Source organism: Pezoporus flaviventris, unplaced genomic scaffold, assembly GCF_033815535.1.
Source record: "Pezoporus flaviventris isolate CSIRO_AGI_PZ_B2104156 unplaced genomic scaffold, CSIRO_AGI_Pfla_v1 ptg000007l, whole genome shotgun sequence".
Taxonomy (NCBI): Eukaryota; Metazoa; Chordata; class Aves; order Psittaciformes; family Psittacidae; genus Pezoporus; species Pezoporus flaviventris.
This window is the reverse complement of record NW_026892555.1, coordinates 39,826,485-39,845,796: the sequence shown is the minus strand read 5'-3', so window position 1 is coordinate 39,845,796 and position 19,312 is coordinate 39,826,485. Positions and strand designations below refer to the sequence as shown.

Here is a 19,312-nt window from a genome sequence, read left to right as displayed (position 1 = left end):
GCTCTGAGGGACCATTTCCATTACAGGACTCTAAGCCAATCAAGGAATTTTTCATTTATGCTATTGTTATAGATGGAATAAAAGGTAGAAGCTGGATGTGCCTTGATGCCACGGGAGATGAAAAGCTCTCTTGCACCTCCGGGTGGCACTGCTTAAAACCGTTTCTGTTTGCTTTAAGGCTCTTTGTAAATCCTGTCCGTCATGCGTTTTTCAACTGCAGTAGTTTGCATCATCCTGTGCAACAGGGAAACGGGTAAGTAAGGAAAGCAGATACTGCTTGTGAAAGCTTCTGGTCACTGACCACAGATACAGAGCTCCAGGATTTTGTCACTTTGTGCACATTTTCCATACCCTACAATTTCAGCTTACTGTTTTTCTGAACACATTAATATTCTGACTGTTTTTCTGTATGCTACTTGATAAAGATTTTACTACAGTTTTTACATGCACTATTTATATGAAGCTGTGCTTACCTTGTGAGAAACAATAGAGAGGAAATCAGAATAGGAAATATCACTTGAATCATTTATCTATCCCAGAGAGATCTGTGATAGATATTCTTATATATATCAAATATTATTCCCTTCCACTAACAGAAAAAATCTAGAATTACCACCTCCACGCTTCTTTAAATCCCCAGTTCAGCATCTGAAAATCATGGTATTAAAAGAAGGTTTTCTGGTTTTAGATTTATTTGCACCTGGGTTGTGAGTTGTCAGGGCACTTCTGGGTTAGTCTTATCAGAACTGTCTTTGTGAGTAAGATGAGTGGAGATGTAGTTATTCATAATGAAGCTGAGACTCTCACTTATTGTCAGATTTCATGGAAGACACCACAGGCGACAAAAGTCACAAGAAAACTGAGACAACTGGTGGTCTTGCCTAGACACAGGCTGTACACACACTACCTCCCATTGCACCTTGCCTTCCATAATCCCATCTGAACAGCAGGTCCTCTCTTTAAACAGAAGAAAAGCTTGGGGCAGATGCAGAGTTATGCTGTTACCCAGATTCTGCTGTCATTTACCTAGGTTAGGTAAAGGCCACATTATTCCTGCATTTGAAATAGTCTGTTACTGGTTCATTGTTGGAATGCAGAGGTAGGATGTGGGAGGAGATCTGAAGAGGAGGAGATAATGAGATAATGTGGGAGAAGGAGGACTCCTTACTCTATTTAAAAAATAAAATTTCATCATCAGAGCTTGATAGCTATCATCCTACTTATTTGTTTTAATGGCAGATCACTGTTAATTTTGGAACTCTTAAAGAAAAAAAATAATATAGTTTTGATTTACTTTCTGCATCTCTAATTTTTTTCTTGTCTTCTGATGCCGGGAAGAAGACCTGCAAAGAATATTTAAAAGACAAGAAAAAGAACCCTGGGACTTGGCTAGAGTATATGCTTTGGTATTTTGCTCTGCAAAATCAGTTTCTCTTTCAGACAAGAAGTTGTTCATCTACATGCTGAAATATGAGTATATTATGTGGTGTATTTTAGGCATTATATTATGCCCTGATTCACCAGAGCATTCCTCTGTTTTCATGTAACTGCAGCAATTTAAATTAAACAATAATCTAAACTACAGTGCTTCTCAGAAAGGTTCTCAGTAACACTTTATTGCGCCTGTCATGTAATTCAAAATGAGTAACATAACCTGGATTTTTATTATGTAATTTGATAATTTGCATAGGTTGTTTGGCCTTAGTGTAGGATTTGGAACTGTTCCTAAAATCTTCTAAATCTGGCCTTGGATTTCCATGGTTCCTGAAACTTCATGTATTTTCCTGAGACAGCAAAAAGTTATCTAAATTAAGCAAATAATTTGGTACCATTGTGGTTGGTGGAATTTGATGTTTCTCTCAGTCACTGTATCCTCACATACTTTGCCTCTCTTGTGCCTTTTCTACATTTAATACATCTAATACAATTTCCTCATGAAAATGCTATAAATGTTTGTTAACTAATGTTTTTGCAATGATTAGCATGCTGTCTTTGCTATCGTAATTGGTCTGTTTCATTAATAAGTAATGTCAGATTCTAAGAGGTGCCAAACTCACTATGATACCCATAAGCTGTTTTGTGAGTGTTGGAGATGTAGGATAAGATCTTAAATGAACTGTGTTTTTAAAGGCTTAGGTCAAATATTTCTCTACAGCATTGAGCTCTATTGTGAATGAAAATGTTTGTACAAGGGAAAGTTTACAATACAGAAGACCCATGTTATAGAATACAGTTATTTACATAGCACTCAAAGATTAAGAACTGAAACTATGATAAGGGAGCACTCTGTTGCTTAAGTGTTCAATATTGTGTTTGCTGTTACTATAGGTACTGTAGAAAATTATACAAAACTAACATCAACATTCAGTTTCAGCTAGGATGGTAGTGTCTGGAGCACACTGTAGCTGGAATATGTGTCCATGGAAAGAAACAGTATCCATCACTTAAATACCATCCATGTGACTGATTTTTCTCCAAAATGTCATAGCACTTCTGAGAGCTTGGTGCCTATTGAGTTGCTTTCCAGAGCATCAGGTAATATCTCTTTCACTTTTCCCCTGATGATTTTTTCTATAGAGCAATAGTATATACGGATGAATTCATATTCTGATTGCACTGCAGCATGTTATATTTGTGAGTGGGTTTTTTTCAGAAGTGTTTGGGTCAAAATATTTGTTTCTAACATCTTTACAAATGTTAAATTTGTTGGTGTATTCATTTTTCTACCTGACATTTTCTCTATCAACCTTAGGAAAAATGCATACCAATATTTTTAAATTTGACTAGTAAAGGTAATCACATTACTCACATCCTTGTGTCCCCTAAACTCTAATTCAGGGAGGTTGTACTTGTGGCTATGTACCTCCTCTAGGAACAGGAGTGATGAAATACACAAGCTGTGGCTCTTTGTGATTAATGGAGGAAAAACCTTAAAGCTCTTGAGATGCCAGGTGTTTGCTTTAGAAACTTCTTAGTTCAGACATTATGGTTAGCACGCTGTATTAGCTGGCCCTTACTACTGATTTTCAGAGGTCTGCTTGAGGTGTTCTGTACTGGGCAGAGGCAGTTATGTTCTTTTCCATTGGAATTTATTCATCTTGTTTTTTTAATTACACAATTCTTGCTTTAACAACTGTTCAGAGCTTTCACTCAGCACATGCTGATACATCATCCTTGTCTACACAGGAAAACTATAATGTTATAAAAAATATAAACAGTAGCATACAACTGAAGTTGTATCTATTTATGTACAGCAAAGCCGACATCCTGCCAATGAAATCAGGGTTTTACCGTGTTAAGCACTGTATGAGCAACTTGTTGAACATCATTTCTGCCTCAGCACCCAGAGTCTAAACATGGAGAGTCAAAGTGCGATGAGAAAAGAGAAGGTTTTTATCTGCCATACCCTCTACATCTTATTTTTCAATCTATGTGACGCAGTTTAGAAACATTAAAACATATAGAACCATCAGGATTAATGTTGCAAAGGAGAATAGGGTAATCAAATTGGGTAGGAGTAACTTCTTCAGGCAATTTCTCTATTTTTGTTTAACAGTGCATGAAGTAAGTTTACCTTAAATCAATAATCATAAAATCAATTTATGGTTAATACATACAGTGGTTTAGTAAGATGAAAGACATGTTTGATTGAAGAAGTTGCTCTTGTGTAAAGATATCAATTTTGTTGATTTTAATATGGCTGAATTTTTGCAAGAAGTTCTTGTAAACAAGCTTACAAAGTCTTGGGCTGGAAAACCCTGCTTTTCTTTGCATTTGTTTGATTGTGTTTTGTAGAGATACTTATTTTTTTTTATCCCCATTGCCAGAGAATGTATACGAAACAGCAGGTTTGGGTAACACTGTCATTGCACTCTCTTTTGGAGACAGTAAATTAAAATGAAACCAATACAGAAATGATTCTAACCTTTTAAACTGCTTTGAGTGACAAAGACCTGGCTTGAGGTTTGTTTGAGTCAAACTGAAAATTCTTTTTTAGAAAAGATGAAATTATTTGTGCCAGGTAGGACAAAATCCATCAAGACAAACTACGAATCATTTCAGAATAGGCAGTAGTGAATGCATTTTGCTGGGATGTGGAATGGTGTGGACCTGACTCATTGCAGAAATGAACTCAGCAGTACATTCTTTTTGATTTTGCTCCAGCTATGCTATGCAAATATAGATCTGGAGTTGTCATATGTCTTAAAGCTGAGTGTGTAAACACAGCAAGTTTGTGTTTGCCTTTAAAGAGAAACCTAACAATTCTGGAGATGTTGAATTCTCCCATGAGGTTTCTAGATACCTGACTTGGGACTACAGACACAGTGGCTAGGTGGATTTAACTCTTACTGCTAGGCTTAAGAGGAAAGTATGTTCTGCTTCTGTGGAGCATGCCTAGGCATGATTGCTAATACTAAGAGGAATGACATAGCTATATCCATGTATATAGTGCTGAAGCTATATACTAACCTAATGGTAGCAAAGCACACACTCTCAATTGTTGTTATGTTATTTCCTATGATGCAAACATTGTTATTTGCACATTAAAAAGCAACTGGCTTATTTGTATACTTACAGCCCTTTAAAAAATGTCTTAATGAGCCCCTCCTTGTTGAAGTGAATGTTCAGAGCATTTGAAGTTTGTGCCATGGCAACACCTGCTTTCTGTTTCTTTGTATGTATACTACTGCCTTGGTATCTCCTGGGGCAGCAGAACATGCTAAATAAATAGTATCCTTAGAAACTGTAAACTAAACATGGCAGCACAGTTGGTGCCATATAGCTTTTGATTGCACTTTGTGTTCTGAAATATGATAAAGATCACCAGGGAATGACTTCTCAAGTCCAAGTTGTACAATGCTCAGTAACAGAAATTGCCATCCATCAGATTTTACCTGAGTATAGCAGAGAAAAAGTATTTGTTGTGGTACAAGGAACAAATTACATTGTGATTGGACTATTGAAAACTGAACTATTGAAAACTGTGTTCAATAGGACACAGTTCTATTGAAAACAGTAGAACTATGACTAAAGATAGACCACATAAGATCTTTAAGACTGGGCTCTGTTTTCTTGTTTTCATCATGAAAACCTTCAAATGAGTAAATAGTTGCAGAATTTCATTCTCTCTTTAACATGCACATTTTTTGTGCACAGTTCAAAGAGCTAACTCAAACCAAACCAGGCAAAACATGAGGTCACCTGGTGTTTTAAAAGCAGTTGGTAAAATAGAACATATTTCCCAAGAAAGTGAAGGTGTGCACTGCAGCTTTATTGTAGACATTTAAATTAGAGTATTTTAGAAATTTTACCCTCATAATTTCCTTCTGTATGTCTGTCCTGCTTTGCTGGCCATAATACTTCAGATTTCATGAAAGTCATTAAATTTAGTGGCATACTTCAGGAATTCATTTCTGGTCCATTTAATGTGTACATTCTTCGCTGTATTGGATAGTAAGAGGTGGTCTGTGCAACGCTTCAATCTAACTTCAGCTGTGTTGTGCTGGTTTAGTAGAGGGAAAGTGGTGACTAAAAAGAATGAGAAAGAAGAGTAAAATCATATAAGATTAAATCAATCCAGAATGATGCTAAGAATTAATTGCTGTTTCTCAGAACTAGGCCACTGTAGTTTTCAGGTGGTTAAATTTGAAAGGAAAAGATTGTTTTTTCCCCACAAATCTTAAAATTGTAAAATCCTTGCCATAAACTATTGTCCTGGGTTCAGCAGTAGCAGTCATGTTTCTCCTCCTTGGTAGCTGGTGCAGTGCAGTGTTTTGACTTTCGGCTCGGGAACAGAGCTGATAGAGATGTTTTGGTTTGGCCAAGGACTTTGTGAGCCTCATGCTCTGCCAGGGAGGAGGGGAAGCCAGGAGGAAGCAGAGACAGGACACCTGACCCAAACTGACCAGAGAGCTATTCCATACCACAGCACGTCATGCCCAGGATGTAACTGAGAGTTAGCCGGAAGGGCTGGGAGACTGCAGGGTTGGAGGAGGTATCGGTCGGAGCTTGGTCGGGCTTGGGGGGCGAGTTATCGGTCAGCGGGTGGTGAGGTGTTGTATTCTGTTCCCTTGTTATTTCCTTTATCATTATTATCATTGGTGGTAGCAGTAGTGATTTGTGTTATACCTTAGTTACTAAACTGTTCTTATCTCAACCCGTGGGAGTTGCATTCTTTTGATTCTCCTCTCCGTCACTCCGAGAGCAGGGGGAGGGCAAGAAAGGGGGGGAAGTGAGCGAACGAATTACCTGACTGGGTTTAAACCACGACAACTATCATGGATGCTCAAATGTATAAACAGATGAAGGAATAAGGAACAGCTAATCAAGAATATATTCATCAATAGCTGTTGAACTTTGTGGTCCGTAAACAACCTCAGACTCTGGATGCCATTTGGTCATGTAATGTAGCAAGTCTGATGGGCCAAAGAAAGTATCCACAGATGCTGTGTTTATGGCCTTCACTCTGCTGCTGGCCATGGTCAGAGATTCTGGCTAAACTGATGTTTGGTCTGGCTTGATCCTGGAGTTCTTAAGTTCAAAGCTTTTTTGTTCACAAAGGTGAAAACCTTGCTTTTGCCACCCTGGTATAAGAGGACAGTAGCACATAAATCACATGTAGCTGTGAAGGTCCAAGTTAGTCATAGTCATAGTGTTCTATCATGATGACTTAAAGCAACCTCTCTTTCATCCATCCTTTCCCTCCCAGTTTTGTTGCTGACAGGTGACCCAGGAGGATTGTTTTATTCTATTCACATACCCAACATCTCTGCTCCTGAAAGATTTCTGAAGACTACATGTCAAGGTAGACCTGTCTAAGAGACTGTTGAGGAAGCTTGTGAATTAAGTGAAACCAATGATATACTTAAAACAAAAATTATTTTACAAAACCAATTAGAACTCCATCAACAATTGGTGGATAACAGACTTGGAATGTCAAATGGATTCGTGACCACACAATTGACATAAGTTCAGTTCTTAAGTTTTTGAAAGTGCAACCCAGAATGTGAAATCCTTCACCAATAAGGTGAGCGCTCTAAGCATCAAGGCGTTACCTTGGGCATTGTCCTGACCCAAAGAGAGTCTCAACAGCAGACCTGCTGCTCCAAGGAGGACCAACCCAACTGCTTTCCTGGTGGGACTCCATTTATACCCTTGGTCAAATCTGATTTATGTTCAAATACAGTAGCATTAACCCTCATTGGCTGGGGGTCTTTACCTGCCGCACAATAGCCACTACACAAATGTGATGTGGGTTGGCCTGCACCGGGGTGGTTAGCGTGGCATAACCAATGGCAGCATTGCAAAACTGCAGCTGGAGAGCCTCCATTCCTGCTAGGGCAAGGGCACCTGCCACAGGGATACCTGCTGCCACAGTTGTTAGGGTGAGCTTTTTGAAACATAACATTAAGCAGCAGGCTTTCAGAGTAACACTCCATTAAAACAGCGCTTTCCGCATAATTTCTATTCAGTTTGTGCCTCCTCTGCCCCTTTGCCAAAGCACACTCTGCTGTGTTTCATGTCATCATTACTCATTGTGATACCTTTAGTTGATTGTAGGTACTTCAGTGTTGGGCTTTATCTTTTTAAATGCCACAAAGATGTCACGAATATCTTCTGTGCTTCAATAACAACATAGCTATAAGAAGTATAAAAATTAATAGGAAACAATATAACTGAAAAGACCAAAGACAATGGAGCAACATAGAAAATATTTTCCTCCCACAACTTCTTTACTTGCCACCTGCAGCTGAAAACAGCAAGTCTGTGATTCGGATTTTTTTTTCCCAGTGATTTACGTTTGCCAAGCAGTAGAAATGTTGTACTTTTCCTAACTGTTTGAATATGCAGGCCCACTCATCTTAAAAATAGTTCAGCTTTGAGTTTGTCTTTTTGTTCCCTTGACAGCTCTCTCTTACAAAGCATTATTCTTCTCAATGTGAGGATGCTTTGGTCCCATTCTAAATGATTATCTACTGTGCATCTTTTGTTAGTCTCTCTAGTCAGCAAATGTCCTATTGTTACATAGTGATCTAGGTGCCCAGATTCATGGAGTACATTTTGACAAATTCAGAACAGAACTTGTGTTTTGTTCCAGTAAAAGAGCCAGTGTAATATGTTCAACATCATATTCACGCTTTATTCTAAAATATATTTTGACCTCAGGTCTCTGCAGGAAGGTGCTGAGGGCTTTATTCAAACAATACACTTCACTGTTCAAGTCAGGGCCCTAAATTTACTTAAAATCATAAAATTCAGAGAAAGAAAAGGTTGAAGCAAGAGCAAAGAGCCAAAAAAAAAAGACAATACAAAACTTTTGAAATTAAATGTATTTTCTCATTCTGATCAGCTGAAGTTGCAATTATTTTCTTAAGAATACTTTTATCAGCCACACAGAATTCCTCAAGCAGGGGATCCTGTAGTGAATTGTAAACTTTTAGGTAAAAGCATGTTATGTTTTTTGCATTGTTTAGGATATTTCTCTTTTAGAGCACCACTCCACTTACTACTTTACTGTTTACTAATTATGTTATTTTCTCCCACTTCACAAATTCACTTGTCCAGGTTAAGAAACTTGCTTAATCAGTTTGTTATATATAGTTAGTCAGATCAGAAATCTAGATATTTCTCTTTAGTTTTAGTTTTCTGAGTGATATTGACTCTGGTTGTTTCAAAAACAACTTTTGAAATTTTTTTGCAATTAGAAATAATGCAAAACCTGCTATGGATAAACAGGTGGAAGGCACATCTTACAGGAAGACTGAAAAGAGTAACAGCTAGAAAAGTTTGTCCAGGGGAGAAAGAATGTCATAAGACCACAGCTGAGAGCTGCTACATTAGCCAGCTTGTGCTAAGTTTAATAGCAGCTGAAGGTGTTCAACGTTCCACACCATCTGCCTGCCTAAACTTTAGGCTTTGATCTTGTTGATTACTCAAACATTTGCCACCCTTTAATTTTGGTTTCAGGCAGGCCAGGCTACAAAAAAGAATCTACCAGACATCATTGAGGTATTTTATTCTACTGGGTCTTTCTGTCAGGTAAATGTATAATATATCATAATAGAAGGAGAGCTATTCAGATGGTAGGAGCTATTATATCCGCATTAGGCCTAGTTCTTCCTGGTTTGGTCATTTACAGCTCTACATTTCTTGCCAGAAAACTGAATAGAGTTTAGGGTTAGTTTGTGGATAAACCTCCAGGTAACTGAAGTTGAAGCAGAGCAAGATGGACATAATAGTGGTGAACAAGAGATACTGAGAAGCTCTTGCCCATGATGTCATATTCTTTGTGTTAAAGACCCGTATTTATTAAGTTCCCTATAACTTTGTAGCTGAGGACTTTTCCTGTACTCCTTGCTGATTTTAGATTTCTTCTGTCTTGGTGGACTGTGGTCTGAATGTTGGTCTCTTTGTAGGCATGTGGTTGTCCTGGGTTCAGCAGTAGCAGTCATTTTTCTCCTTCTTGGTAGCTGGTGCAGTGCAGTGTTTTGACTTTCAGCTCGGGAACAGAGCTGATAACAAGGATGTTTTGGTTTGGCCAAGGACTTTGTGAGCCTCATGCTCTGCCAGGGAGGAGGGGAAGCTGGGAGGAAGCAGAGACAGGACACCTGACCCAAACTGACCAAAGAGGTATTCCATACCACAGCACGTCATGCCCAGGATGTAACTGGGAGTTAGCCGGAAGGGCTGGGGGACTGCAGGGTTGGAGGAGGTATCGGTCGGTGCTTGGTCGGGCTTGGGGGGCGAGTTATCGGTCGGCTGGTGCTGAGGTGTTGTATTCTCTTCCCTTGTTATTTCCTTTATCATTATTATCATTGGTGGTAGCAGTAGTGATTTGTGTTATACCTTAGTTACTAAACTGTTCTTATCTCAACCCGTGGGAGTTGCATTCTTTTGATTCTCCTCTCCGTCCCTCAGAGAGCAGGGGGAGGGCAAGAAAGGGGGGGAAGTGAGCGAACGAATTACCTGACTGGGTTTAAACCACGACAGTTCTTTTTGGCGCCCAACGTGGGGCACGAAGGGTTGAGATAACGACAGATTTGACTGGATTAATAGTCATTCGTCACAATGCTGATTTATTGGGTATCAGAGTTGTTCTTCTTGATCTCACAGCTTCAGACCGTTGTAACTTACGTAGAGCCGGTATTTGGTGTGTTAGTGTTTATCAAGTGTGGGGCCTGGGCTAAGGTTCTTGTCTCACTGTGCTTTATGGCAATGGCTTGTACTACGGGCGGGCTCCAGCAGCAGGGCGGGACGGACGTGGCCGTGGACTTGTACCTGGCCGTCCGGCTGCTCTTCACCGTCCTGGCCCTCAGCCTACTCTCCATCTTCGTGAGGCTGCGGGGAACTGAGGGGGAGCGGTCCCGGGAGCCGGCGGCTGCTGAAGCGGCCCGGGAGAGCGGCCCCGGGGACCAAGCGGCGGCGGGAGCGGGGCCGGAGGCCGCGAGGGGACGGCTGCCGGTGGAGGAGGCCGGGGCGGTCGAGGAGCAGAAGGAAGCGGCTGCCGAGCAGCGGGAGAAGGCGGCGGAGGAGCCGAGCCCCGCGGAAGAGCCGAGCCCCGCGGAGGAACCGAGCCCCGCGGCCGAGCCCAGCCCCGTGATGGCCGAGAGCATTCCCCGGCAGCCACCCGCCGAGCCCCAGGAGGATGCAGGAGACCACGCAGCATTTCCCAGCAAGGCAGAGGAGGAAGAGCTGGACTCAGGAAAAGAGAAGCCGGTGGTGGGAGAGCCGGCAAGCACAGCAGCTACACCAGCCCCAGTGACAAGTACAGCAGCATCAACTGAGAGTTCTGAAGGTTTCGAATGGCCTTTGGGTATCCTTGGGACCTGCCTGCTGATTGTGATGGGGATCAGCATGTTGGCACACACACAGACTGTGTTCTACCCACAACCATTTTGTCTGATCTCAGAAGTTAAGCAGAGTCAGGTTTGGGTCTTGTCTGGGATTAGACGACAATATAGGGGGACCAAGAGGTTTTCCCCAAGGCTGGACAGTCATGAGTGGCAGGGTGTGTGTGACAGTATGGGCAAGCATCTAGTCCACTGGGCCCCTCCAGTGCTTTGGAAGCGTCGGAGATGGAAGGCAGCTGTATGGAGTCCCCAGCAACAAGCTGCAGAAACTGCTGAAGGGGACAGTGAATTATTTTGAGCCTGGTGGGCCCATGGCACTTCAGGCCATCAGAGCAGAGATGCAACATAGAGATTGACTCATGATCGAGGGGTAGACTTAGCAATGGACACTATTGCCCAGATTATTCACGAGTGTGAACACTGCACACAGTCTCTCCTGCTCTGACTGGTACAAGAGATGGAGCCTGACATCATGGACCAGATGGACTCAGCAGCTTTATAGGGACTGGTCCATGCACTAAGATAAGAGTGATGGTGTATTGAAAATGTGGGATCTGAGCATGACGTGAATGGTATGGAATAAGGGGTGGATAATGTCCTGGGTTCAGCAGTAGCAGTCATTTTTCTCCTTCTTGGTAGCTGGTGCAGTGCAGTGTTTTGACTTTCAGCTCGGGAACAGAGCTGATAACAAGGATGTTTTGGTTTGGCCAAGGACTTTGTGAGCCTCATGCTCTGCCAGGGAGGAGGGGAAGCCAGGAGGAAGCAGAGACAGGACACCTGACCCAAACTGACCAAAGAGGTATTCCATACCACAGCACGTCATGCCCAGGAGGTAACTGGGAGTTAGCCGGAAGGGCTGGGGGACTGCAGGGTTGGAGGAGGTATCGGTCGGTGCTTGGTCGGGCTTGGGGGGCGAGTTATCGGTCGGCTGGTGCTGAGGTGTTGTATTCTGTTCCCTTGTTATTTCCTTTATCATTATTATCATTGGTGGTAGCAGTAGTGATTTGTGTTATACCTTAGTTACTAAACTGTTCTTATCTCAACCCGTGGGAGTTGCATTCTTTTGATTCTCCTCTCCGTCCCTCAGAGAGCAGGGGGAGGGCAAGAAAGGGGGGGAAGTGAGCGAACGAATTACCTGACTGGGTTTAAACCACGACAGTGGTAAACACAGACAACATTGCTTTCGAAAGTGGCATGGAGTTCCTTGGAGACCTCCTCAGCAGCACCATGTATTGTGAACATGTCAGCTTCCCTTCTGCTCGTTTCCCATAGAATTTTGGATCAGATTATCTAAAAGACATTTGATGGCCTGGACTTAGAGCATCTTAAATATAGATTAAAGCAATAACATCCTCCCTCTGGAAAAAAGAACTCTCTAAAAAAAGAAAGACTGGAATTGTGCTGGGAATAACATTTTTTTTTTTTCTTTAGACTTAGCTCAAATACATGAATAGAACAGTTTCTACCTTTCTCACTCCATTTTCTGAGGACAAGGTTTCAGTAGAAAAAACATGGTTTTTCACAAGAAGAAAGCTTGGTTTTCAAATCCTGAATTTACTAACAATTTGTGGTGTTGTGTATAAGACTAAAGCCTGGTTTAAAGCTCGCTATAAAGCAAAAGCTTGCATTGTGCATCCTTCTGCCTTTGAGAGGAGGAAAACAAAATGTGACACATGAAATGTATTCATTGCAATACTGGGAAATGTACATGCACTATCTTGACAAGTGCATTTTCACACCTTTGATATAAGACCTCTATTCACATAGCACATTTGGACTGAAGAATATTTAAGGGATTTTGATCATCTTTGACTATCTTGCTCACATACAGCAAATTCCAGTTTTTACAATAACTGAGTTTCTGTCTGTGTAATTTTTTTGCACCTAAGATGATTGTTAGTGTTGCACCTCTGTAGAAAACCCAGAACATTAGAAGTACTTTTTTACATTTTTCTCCTATTGAATGAGAAATGCAAAGCGTATTTCCAGTTTCACTTGTTGGTAGACATAGGATTTTGCTTGAAGTAAGTCTTCCCCACTAATAAGCAAACTTTAGACAAACCAAAATGCATTTTGTGGTTTAGGCTGTGACATTAAACTGTTGGCTTCTCCACCATGGCAAAATGTAAAGAAATAAGACTGTGACCATTTCATCAAAAGGGAGGGTGCCCACTAAGCCAGATGGGATATCTGTGGTCAGATAAATCAGTCATCAGGGTTTTTTTGAAGCAGCAGGACACATAGCAGCTTGAATGATGCATGCTCTTTGCTATCTTTCCAAAACTAGAAGAACCAGTATTTGAATGTTCATTAGCTTTGTTCTGCAAGCTGCTCAGGCATCAGCCTTTATAGTTGGGAACTGCAGCTATTTCAGTGAGAAATGAGAAACAAATTGTTGTGAAAGTTGCCTGCACACTGTGTAATAATGGTTTAATAAGGGTTAAAGATTGTGAGTGTGTGTCAGCCATCTAATAGTCTTAATTGATGATTTTGTGTGCTAAAACCTGCAGGCAATAAAGCTCAAAACAAATGCTGCCACCATTCACACTTTACTTGCTATGTGATTATGGATTACAAAGAATTTTAGAAAGGATTATTTGGACTTCTGGAAATGGGCTAGTCATTAAACAAGTTTCTCTTATATGCTAATGTCCATGTTAAAAATCGTTGCATTCAGTTCCTCTGTGCAGTGTCACACTGTGTAAAGATGTTGGTAGGCAACTCCAGCTGCGATGGAGAGGAAGGATCTCTCCTTCTCCATTTCCTAAGGCAGCTCTCGCTTCTGGGCTGTTTCTGTGGTCCTAACACCTTAGCCCTCATCTGATACCAGAGAAGGACATGTGAAAATGTGATTCCACCTCTAGACTCTTACCTGGATGTGGATGAAAAAATGAATGCCTTGAAGCAGGGCTCCCTGCTGTGCTGGTGTGATTACTTAAACATTTTTTCCCTCACAGGTATTTTTTGCAATAAAGTTGTACCAGTTGGCTTGCCAAGAACTTTTCTGTAGCCTAAGGGGGAAAAATCTCTTGGAATAAAGCTTACCCTGCTGTAGTAGAGATTTTGTATGTGAAATTGATATTTCCAAACTAAAGGTAGAAGGAAAAAAATAAAAGGAAAAAAACAATTCCCAATATCCTGGAGTGAGTCCAGCAAGGGGTCACTAAAATGATTAAGGGATTGGAGCATCTGACATACAGAGAGGGGCTGAGAGAGCTGGGGTTGTTCAGCCTTGAGAAAAGTCAGGGGGATGCTGGTGCATATAAATAGCTGATGGGAGGGAAGGGGAGAAGATGAAACCATACTCATCTCGGAGGTATCTAGTGAAACAAGAGGTAACATCCACAAACTGAAATACAGAAAATTCCACCAGAACATAAAGAAAAAACTTGTTTACTGTGAGGGTGGGGAAACACTGGCACAGGTTGCTCAGAGATTGTGGTGTCCCATCCTTGGAAATATTTGAAAGCTGTTTGGCCATGGTTCCAGGCAACCTGCTCTGGCTGACTCCTCTCAGCAGTGGGTTGGACTAGATGTTCCCTAGAGGCACTTTCCAGCATCAGCTGCTCTGTGATTCCAAACCAACCCCCTCACAAACTATGTGTTAACAACCTGTTTATAATGATCTGAAAGGATACTGATATCTGCTTCTTGCATCTCAAGAAGTTCTTAGAACAAATCATGCTTGGTGGACAGACAGTTTAGTCTGGATATTAAAGGACTAACCAGCACTTGATTTCTTCATTGTAAAAGAGGAAAATATTTTTTATTCCAAATGTATAATTCAGTGCATTTGACTGTATCTTCTAACCTCATTTTTCATGTATTTTGGAGTAATGAAATAGTATAACTGCCTTTAAAATGCAAGAATTTTCACAGCATTCATCATAGTTGAGAAAGGGGTCTCCACTGGAACCTTGGGCCTCCACTGGAACTGAAGCCTGTGGGATCTGTGTTTGTGCTATGATGCTAACAAGGGAATCATAAATATATTTGCAGCTTTATAATATGAGTTTCTAAAGTCATTATCTAAAGTTTAACTATTCACGTAATCTGAACACATGCAAAAAGTGTGATTTTCTTCCTTTTTTGCCTGGCTTAAGAAACACTTTAATCATTCATGTGAAATAAATAAATAGTTGCTTTCATTTATATGTAGTTAAAGAATAGCACTACAAACCACTTCTGGAAATTGAGCTGCAGTTCTAGGTTTGTATCACACAAGTATGAGTTCTCCTGAAACTAACATTCTTTTATAGATGGAATGAGAGTGAAAACCATATGAAAAATGTTGAAGTCTGCAAGTCAATACACTGGGAAGTGATTTACCTCAGCACGGAGGGAGCTAATATTTTTCCAGTTCTTGTCCAGAAATTGGTAGTTCCGTTTTATAGATAAGGCTCTGGCATCAAACACCAACTGAAATGAGGCGCTGCAAAAGGCTTATGGGTGGGGACACTATTAGTCAACACTAGCACAGGAGCAAATTTTGTTGTCAGTTATAAATATCTTAATGAAGTTAAGTGATATGAATAATGTTATATGACCTTTCAAAAGTACCCCTTTACAGCTGCTCTGTCAGTCTGGTATTAAACATATGAGCAAATATACAATCGCAAATGACCGTGAAATAAGACTTATCAGATTTATGTGTTTTGAGGTGTGCCTTGACAGAGGTGGGGGCTGAGATAGAAAATATGTCTGAGCATCAAACAACCTAGAACATTTTGCAACAGAATGTACAAAAGAAATATTACAAACTTCATGCTTTATCAAGTCAGTCTTGTTCCTAGACGTTAAGAGAGAGCTCTTGGAAGCACTAGGCTAAATCCACTGTTGATATAATTTAGTTTACTCAAGTACCTCCTTTTTATAAACAGTGGAAGATTGGAGGAGAAACCAAAGGCCTTATTTTCCTTATACAGATTTTGCATTAGTATTTCTTTTTGCTGAAATTAATTCATTTTAGCTTTGCATCCCTAGAATGGAAACTGTTGTGCCCTCATGTCACAGATCTCTTGTGTGTCTTTTCTGTCCCTGTGAGGCAGCTTGTTTTGGTATATCCCTTTCTCTTGTGAATAATTAATTATGCTACCTGAGTTTTTACTTTAGGATACTAATAACAAGATAAAAGCTCAGGAAATACACTGCTATTACTTTATCATGAACTTTGGTACAAAGATTTTTTTATCTGTATTTGTTCATTGATCTCACACTAGGATTCTGATCTGAATAGAATTCGTTGTTCTTATTGCACATATTCTCAAAGCAAATGTAGCGGATAAATTTGATTCTTAGATGGGTACATAGTTGTTATACAGGGGCTTCATGTGAACTTAAATTCAGTTTTCTTTAAATAGAAAAAGTTGCCTTTTTTAACTGAAATATGTTGTCTATTGACATTGCTGTGAAGAGGAAAAGATTGAAGCAGTGATTTGACATGTACTTTGCATTAAAGAGACATTTCTGTTTGCTAGCATAAAAATATTAATCTGTCCTTGAGCAATGTTCAATAAGCATTTTGTAAAAGTACTTTTAATACCAAATAATGTTTGCTGTCTTTCCTATGAGCATCTCTGTTACTATAAGTATGCACTTTTAAAATCACGATTTAGTTTTTCCTGCATCAGTAATATTGAATTGCTTGTAGAGATAAGTTGAATGGCATGGTTATAACACCATAGAGAGATGCACTCCATCTTCTGTTGGTACAACTTAGTGCAAGTCCCTTACAAGAGCATTAAGATAGTAATGCTATCTGATGCTGGCTGGCATGTGGCAGTCTTCCACATCCTCAATTTTTATATTCTAGTTTTAGAAGTTATGAAGAACAGCATTTACTTTTTAAGATGTGATTATAGTGCTGATTGCACTGCTAAATTCTAAACACAGCCTTTTGCCATCATGCAAGCATTTTTGAGATTTCAGGTTTTTTTTATTCTTATTTTCAGAAAAGTCAGAGTTAAAATCTCAAAAGAGGGCAAAAAGGGAATTGGGAACCAACCAAGAAGGAAAAGCTCTGATAGGTTTGAAATGTTTCATTTAGGTGATTTGATGAGTTATTTTGATTGTGATCTTTTCTTATTTTACCATTTTAAGCATATGATAAATTTCTAAAAGGAAAGTGTCTTTGAACCAAAGAACTGAAATTTCATTTAGAAAAATATCAGAATAAGATATCTGGCAACTTAAGTGGTTGGGGGAATTTTTGAGCATTTCAAGTCCTGGAGTACACTGTACAGTGCATTTCCTCCAAACAGTTTCACTTTAGAGAACTTTGAGTTCCAATTATGTGGCCTAAGGTTGCAAACCCTTGGTCATACTATTAGCTGCATTTACTTGAATGATATTACTTGGCCAAAGGACATAGTTTGTGTCAGTTTTTGGGCTGGTTGTCTGAAATCCACCAGTACCAAGAGAAATATTGCTGTAACTAAAGACTTATTTATAAGAGTGAGGATTTTAGTTCTGAATCCTTTGAAGATAAGGTGAAAAGTATTTTCAGCCTCATTTGTCTCTTATCTACATCTACAGCTATCAGGCATTGTGTTTAAAAAAGGAATATTTATGAGGCAGTAATTCTCAGAAAACACCTTGATTTTCTGGTAGGTGAATTGTGCAATTGAGGAGCTGCAGTTTCTGAATACAGGGATCTGTGTTTTCTGTGGAACTGCAATGGGTTAGCCTCAGCTAAGGGCTAAACTCCCCTCCTCAGAGGGCAGGGAAAAAAACAGCATGAGAAACCGCATGGGTTGAGATAAAGTCAGAGAAATTGCATGCCCATTGTTGTTATGGGTAAAGCGGTCCCAACCTGGGCAAAATTAATTCATGGAAAATTATTGCCACTGAAAATAGATTCAGGTAGCAAGAAACAAAGACAAACAGTAAACTGCCATGTTTCCTCTCCATCTTCCAGACTCAACTTCAGTCCTTCACTGCAGAATCCTCCACCAACCCCTGAGCAGTGCAGCAAGAGATGGGGTGGGGGTACAGTCAGTCCACACCAGATCCTCTCAGCCTCTCTTTCCATCTGATACTTTTCTTCTGCTACAGTGTGGGTCCTTCTACAAGCTGCAGTTCAGGAAAAAATCCTGCTCTGGCATGAGGTCTCCCCAGACCACAGTTCAAATCCCTACTCCAGTGCGAGCTCTTCCAGGGGCTGCAGGGGAATCTCTGCTCCAGTACCTGAAATGCACCCTCCCTATTGCCTTATTACTCGCACTACTGTCACCCACTCTCCCCTACCTGTCCAACATCCTTAGCCTTTCTTAAATATGTTACCATAGATGTGACACATATGACTGATGGGCTCAGCTGTGTCCCGTGGTGATCTGATGGAGCTGGCTGGAGTCAACTCCGTCCTCTACATGGGGCAGCCTCAGGCTCCTCCTTGTATCCCCTTTGCTACTGCATGTATGGAGGGGCCTTGGGTACAGCTCTTGTTTAGCACTTTGGTTTGCAAAGCTGTTAGAAATGTTTCTAGTGTGCAGTTCTGGTGTCCTCAACATAAAAAGGACATGGAACTGTTGGAACAAGTCCAGAGGAGGGCCACGAGGATGATCAGGGGACTGGAGCACCTCCTGTATGAAGACAGGCTGAGGAAGTTGGGTCTGTTCAGCCTGGAGAAGAGAAGGCTGTGTGGAGACCTCATAGCAGCCTTCCAGTATCTGAAGGGGGCCTATAGGGATGCTGGGGAGGGACTCTTCACTAGGGACTGTAGTGATAGGACAAGGGGTAATGGGTTAAGACTTAAACAGGGGAAGTTTAGATTGGATATAAGGAAGAAGTTCTTTACTGTGAGGGTGGTGAGGCACTGGAATAGGTTGCCCAGGGAGGTTGTGAATGCTCCATCCCTGGCAGTGTTCAAGACCAGGTTGGATGAGGACTTGGGTGAGATGGTTTAGTGTGAGTTGTCCGTGCCCATGGCAGGGGGGTTGGAACTAGGTGGTCTTAAGGTCTTAAGGTCCAACCCTAACTATTCTATGATTCTATGAAAGCCCAGTCTATTTTGAATCAGCTTCTTTTCAGAATACAAACATGTTGCTATTAATTAGTATTCCCTCATCTAACCTTGCCTCTGCAGCTGTTTTAAGTTACATCTTGATAAGGAGTTCTTTTTTCATTTGCAAACAATTTCGTTATTATTTATTGCAGTATAAACAAAGCCAGGTATGTTAGAAATGATCTCTCAATTTAAACTTTTACTTTGAGAAAAGTCTATGAAAACTTGTAATTTAAGGAATATCAATGACAGTAAAAAGAAAGATATATCTAAATGAAAATTTGCTTTTCAGCCCTGAAATGGGGCCACACAAAAATTATTTATCATCCCCATGCCCAACGGTGTTTCTGAAGGGAGATAAAAGTTAAGGATTAGTATCCAGAAAGCCTTCTGGACAAAACTTACTACATTTTCTTTTTCTCTGTAGTTCACAAAGGCAAAAGTGTAACTTGGTTCAGTT

General features: G+C 40.5%; 1 protein-coding gene across 3 annotated transcripts in view; it reads left to right on the top strand.

Annotated features, from left to right (window-relative positions):
- The first annotated feature begins 2,380 nt into the window (after window positions 1-2,380).
- The window catches only part of RP1 (RP1 axonemal microtubule associated), a 214,814-nt gene continuing 197,882 nt past the window's right edge, over window positions 2,381-19,312 (top strand). For all 3 annotated transcript variants that reach the window (XM_061448476.1, XM_061448474.1, XM_061448477.1), the window contains exon 1: window positions 2,381-2,535. The gene's annotated coding sequence lies outside the window, so the exon portion shown is untranslated. The remainder of the gene's footprint in view (window positions 2,536-19,312) is intronic.